The 5,641-nt window shown below is 43.7% G+C and overlaps 1 non-coding gene across 1 annotated transcript; it reads right to left on the bottom strand.

The window, feature by feature from the left end:
* Positions 1–1,614: 1,614 nt before the first annotated feature.
* TRNAF-GAA (transfer RNA phenylalanine (anticodon GAA)) lies at positions 1,615–1,687 on the bottom strand. Its single transcript has one exon. It is a non-coding gene; the product is annotated as a tRNA-Phe (tRNA).
* Between the last annotated feature and the right edge of the window lie 3,954 nt (positions 1,688–5,641).

The following is a 5,641-nucleotide window of genomic DNA, read 5'->3' as shown; positions in this document are numbered from 1 at the left end:
TTGGTCTCCTCATGTTGACCCAGATCCTCCCTCTATCCCAGTGGACTTTGCGTTTGGAAGTGGACTCTGATGTTGGACTCTAGATGTTCCTCCACGCACTTGACTCACACCTTTAGCCGTCAGATTTCTCTGGGACCCCCTTCCCTAGCTCCAGCCTCATCATGAGAACTCCATTCCTGAGCCAATTCTGTCTTCAAGGGGCGCAGATTTTCTGGAAGTGTAGTTAAATTCTTGGGGAAATGAGGAAGCAAGACAAGATAATCTGCAGCATTTATACTTTCTGTAAATGCCCGAAGCCCGGAGGACCCCTGGCTTTAACTGGAAACACTACCTCTTGACCAAAGCACAGCCAAGTCCTGGTGATGTCATTTAGGTGACAGGCATGAAATAATGTGAAGATGGAAGGACAGCAGTCATGGCCTGGTATTGCTTCCGGACATCCGGACTGTCTACAGATGCCATCAACGAGAATTAAAGATTTTTAAAAAGTAGAATAATAAAGGTAATGAGGGGACTTCATCCTTAATCTTCCCAGAAAAGAGACAATTCGGTGGAGTGAGACCCACCTCTGCAGAGTAAACACGGTGTTGGGGGGGTGGGTCATGAAAGGTGCCCCAAAGTAGCAGGGGGGCCTCCAAGATTGGTCAAGTCTGTTCCACTATGGGAAATTTGCCTTCAAGACCACACCCGGACAAAGGAAAGTTTGCTGACAGTCTGGGCTCCCTCCTGAAACCCACCACACGGTAGATACAGCGTTGAGCGAGGGACAAACACAATAAGGAAAAGTCCTATCACTCAGCACGTTGGCAAAATCAAAAGGCCAGGTCGTAAATTACTAGCAAGCATTTGTGACGAGGAAATCTTTTACAACCAAACTTCCTAAATCTTTTCTAGGTCACAAACCTAGAATCCGATCCCCGTTGACATCCTTCCCAGGGAAACGGGCACACGAACACTCAAGTTTGCATTCAGTTTCGGAGACTTTGAAGACACCCCCTTCGCCCACTCCTATGAATTCAGGTGAGGCCTTTGGAAAAGAAGCTAAATCCCCTTCTGCAAAGTGGGAAAATATCCTTTCACGCTGACCATATAAAAGCAAGGAATTGTTAATGCAGAATTTGGAAATAATCAGGAGGGACATGATGACCTTGCATACTGCCTTATCAGACAGTGGGGTGAAAGGTCCTTAGAAATAACTCACATCTCATAGCTCTAGCTTGGGAAGTTCCTAGCCAATAGGAATAATAACGACAGTCGAAGTAAAAACCATGAACTGTGTATCTACCACATCCCAGGCCCCAAGCACAAGCTTCACTGATTTAACGAGTAGTTACGGGGAATTTTAGTGGCCATTTTAAATAAGTGAATACATAGAGCTTAGAATAAAGCTGGACATATAGTAAGTACCTTAGACACGTCAGCTATTATTATTACAGTCAGGAAGTACAATGTTGCTTGTGGGTTTACATAAAAGGGCCCCCGAAGACATCGGACATCACCCCTCCCTGAAAAGCCAATGCTCCACCCAAGGCATGAGAACCTAATATTCCCCTTACAGCTTATATGTTGGTTAAGACTGCCAGAAAGTAGACTTAGCATAAACATCAAAAACACTGCTGAAACCCGGGATTGAACCAGGGACCTTTAGATCTTCAGTCTAATGCTCTCCCGACTGAGCTATTTCAGCTCGTTTGGACAGCTTTCCCCGTGTAACTATAATGGAAGAATATTTGGTTTTGCAGCAGTAAAAAAAAAATCAATATTCAGGTTCAGCTGGAGGTAGATATTTAACAAATGTCACAGAAGGTGATGAGGCAAGATCCCTGTCTCTAAGCCGAAGCAATAAATAATTTCACTTTTCTCAGCTGTGTTTCTAACTGTTCTGCAATCGGTTTTTCCCATTAAAAATATATCTTCGGCTTTTCTCATGTCAAAAAAAAAAAAGTCCTTAGTTGGCATTTCCATCTTAATTTCCATCTTAATTTCTAGGAAAATAGCAGGATGGTCCATTTCAATATTTAATGAAATATCAACCTCCATAAAAGCCATGTTCGCATAGACCCATAAACGTAGCCAGGATTAGAAACCAGCTGAAGACTACCATTCCGAGGAGACTGCAAAGGGGGAATGGCAGACACACACACAAAAGGGAACAGGACAGATGAAGGAAACCGAAAAGCCGTGGCAGCAGAATAGTCAGCGCCCAAAGATGCCCATGTCCTGATCCCCAGAAAACATAGTGCGTTAGGGTCCCTGGCAAAGGGGCATGAAGGTGGCCTTGGAATGGAGGCTGCTCTCTAAGGTGAGGAGAATATCCTGGATTATCCAGGTGGGTCCAAGGTAACCACAACCGTCCTTGTAAGTGAAGGGAACAGGTGGACCAGGCAGACCCAGAGAGACCCCAGTGCAAGAGGGACCAGCCTGGCATTGCTGGATTGGAAGATGGGCCAGGCCACACGGAACGGGGCAGCCCCTGGCCGCTGGAAAAAGCAAGCAAACCGATTTTCCCCGCAGCCCCTACAAAGGAGGAAGGGAGCCCCACCGACACCTTGCTTTCAGCCCAGTGACATGAATTCTGGTCATCTCCCCTCCAGAACTGTAAGATAAGAAATTCGTGTTGCATTCAGCCGCTAAGTCGGTGGTACTTTGTTACAGCCGCGATAGGAAACCAATATACGTTCGGAAAAAGTATATTTATTTGTACCCAAGGAAGGAACACATTTGAGACCCCTCTCCCCACCGCCACACCAAGGCTGGGAATTGGATCTGGCTGAAGAAGATGCGGCTGTTCCCGCTGATGGTGGGCAAGTTCACTGGGGTATCATAAGTCGGGGCTTGTCTGCGGGCAGCGAGTGGGGGCTGGTGAGCAAGAGGCTGCCGCTGGGGTGCCCACAGAACTCTCCGGAGAGTAAGCACCAGTCTTCTGCAAGCCCCTGGCAGCTGTGCCTTTTCTATTTTTTTTTTCTTCAAGTTTTTATTTAAATTCCAGTTAGTTAACATCCAGGGTACTATTAGTTTCCAGTGTAGAACTTTAGGGACCATACTCGGTGCTCCTCATGTCAAGTGCCCTCCTTAACTCCCATCACCCATCTAGCCCATCCCCCCACCCAACTCCCCTCCAATAACCATCGGTTTGTTCTTTTTAGCTAAGGGTCTGCGGGGCGCTGGGGTGGCTCAGTCGGTTAGGCGTCCGACTTTAGCTCAGGTCGTGATCTCACAGCTCGTGGGTTCAAGCCCCGCGTCGGGCTCTGTGCTGACAGCTTGGAGCCTGGAGCCTGCTCTGGATTCTGTGTCTCCCTCTCTCTCTGCCCCTCCCCTGCTTACACTGTCTCTGTCTCTCTCTCAAAAATAAATAAAAACATTAAAAAAAATTTTATAATAACCTCAAATGCAGGAATTATTAATATCACTATTCTATGAATGAAAAGGCTGGCACACCAAGTTATTAAATAACTTGCCCCAGTTCACACAGCTAGTAAGTGGCAGAACAAGAGTCATTATGGCTTTATAAGCATAGAAGAAAGAAACTATATTTATATATACACACACTAAATCCTAGAATTTTAGAACATATAATATTAGAAATGTTAATATTTTAAATCATTTATTTTATACCTTAAGTGAATTCTATAGTTTGAAGGTAAGTTATCTTTGATGAATTAAAGCCTCAGATTCTTTTATCCTAAATAATTTAAAAACCTATAAACTCAATAACTATGGAAGGTAGGGTTGTAGCTAATTTCCAGTATTGGTTTAAAAGTAGATGCTATGTCGGGTGCCTGGGTGGCTCAGTCGGTTAAGTGTCAGACTCTTGATCTCAGCTCAGGTCATGATTTCACAGTTGTGAGATCGAGCCCCAATTCTAGCTGGGCATGGAGCCTACTCAAGATTCTCTCTTTCCTTCCCCCTGCCCGTCCCCCACTCTCTTTCTCTTTCTCGGAAAAAAAAAAAAAAAGATTCTAGGTGATTTGAAATAGGAGACTGAGCCTGACATTTTTCATGGTCACACAAGGTTCTACATTTCTTACATATTTAGGTAGAATTGGTGTGGTAAGAATTTGGTGACTCATTTCCCTGGACCTCCATTTCCTCCTCTGTAAAATGGAGCTAGCACCTGTCATGGGCTGAATGGTCCCCGCCCCCCAAATTCAGATGTTGAAATCTCTACTCCCAGTACCTAAGCATGTTACAGAAAACAGCTAAAGAGGTGATTAAGTTAAGTGACGTTAAATGTTAGGGTGGGACCCCAATCCAAGCTGAGTAGTGTCCTTATAAGTGGAAGAGACACCAGGGTGCTCTTGCAAGAAGGACATGAGGAAGAAGTGACAAGAGGTAGCCATTGGCAAGTCAAGGAGAGAGGCCCTCCGAGGAAGCCAACTGTGTCTGTACCTTGATCTAGGACTTCCAGCTTCCCAAACTGAGAAAATCCATTTCTGCTGCTTAAGGCAGCCATTGTGTGCTATGTTGTTATGGTGGTCCCAGTAAACTCATCCAATATCCAATGTGCAGAGTAAATAAGGACAGGTCCTGTATGTCAAAAGTACTAGATAAACAATAACCAAAGTATGGAAAGAGCCCAATGGCCATCGATGGATGAATGGATAAAGATGTGGTATATACATACAATGAAGTATTACTTGGCAATCGAAAGAATGAAATCTTGCCATTTGCAACTACATGAATGGAACTGGAGGGTATTACGCTAAGCGAAATGAGTCAGTCAGAGAAAGACAAATATCATGTGACTTCACTCATACGAGGACTTTAAGACACAAAACAGATGAACACAAAGGAAAGGAAGCAAAAATAATATAAAAATAGGGAGAGGGACAAAACGTAAGAGACTCTTAAATATGGAGAACAAACAGAGGGTTACTGGAGGGTTTGTGGGAGTGGGGATGGGCTAAATGGATAAGGGGCATTAAGGAATCTACTCCTGAAATCATTGTTGCACTATATGCTAACTAACTTGGATGTAAATAAAAAAAAAAAAAGAAAAAAGAAAAAAAGTACTAGATAAATATGGTGGTAATGGTATTGGGAGTACTACAAAGACGTGCAACCAAAGGCAAAATTCTCTTTTTTTTCAGATTTTGTTTTTAATTTCAAGGATTGACTCTTTGTTAATCGCTTTGTTTTGCCCAGTAAATTTTTATAGAAAAAAAAGAAGCATACTTCTATTCCAGATATAAATCTGTTTTTTTTTTTTATTTTTAAATTTTTTTTTTTTTTTTCAACGTTTATTTATTTTTGGGACAGAGAGAGACAGAGCATGAATGGGGGAGGGGCAGAGAGAGAGGGAGACACAGAGTCGGAAACAGGCTCCAGGCTCTGAGCCATCAGCCCAGAGCCCGACGCGGGGCTCGAACTCACAGACCGCGAGATCGTGACCTGGCTGAAGTCGGACGCTCAACCGACTGCGCCACCCAGGCGCCCCATAAATCTGTTTAATATTGCAGGTGCTTTGAGGTTATAAAACATTTTCCAAAGAACCACAATCTATTGTCTGAAACTAGGGGTCTGATAACCGGATAATCATTGTAGTTACAATTTCTTTCTATAACAGTTTGGTAGGAAAGTCTATTTTTTAATAATAGAACATTGCTTTGGCTCCTAGGCATAAGATCGTTCCTAAATGTTT

This window comes from Prionailurus viverrinus, chromosome C1 (assembly GCF_022837055.1).
Source record: "Prionailurus viverrinus isolate Anna chromosome C1, UM_Priviv_1.0, whole genome shotgun sequence".
Classification (NCBI taxonomy): domain Eukaryota; kingdom Metazoa; phylum Chordata; class Mammalia; order Carnivora; family Felidae; genus Prionailurus; species Prionailurus viverrinus.
Note: the sequence above shows the minus strand (reverse complement) of the source record. Positions and strands in the feature narration are given on the sequence as shown.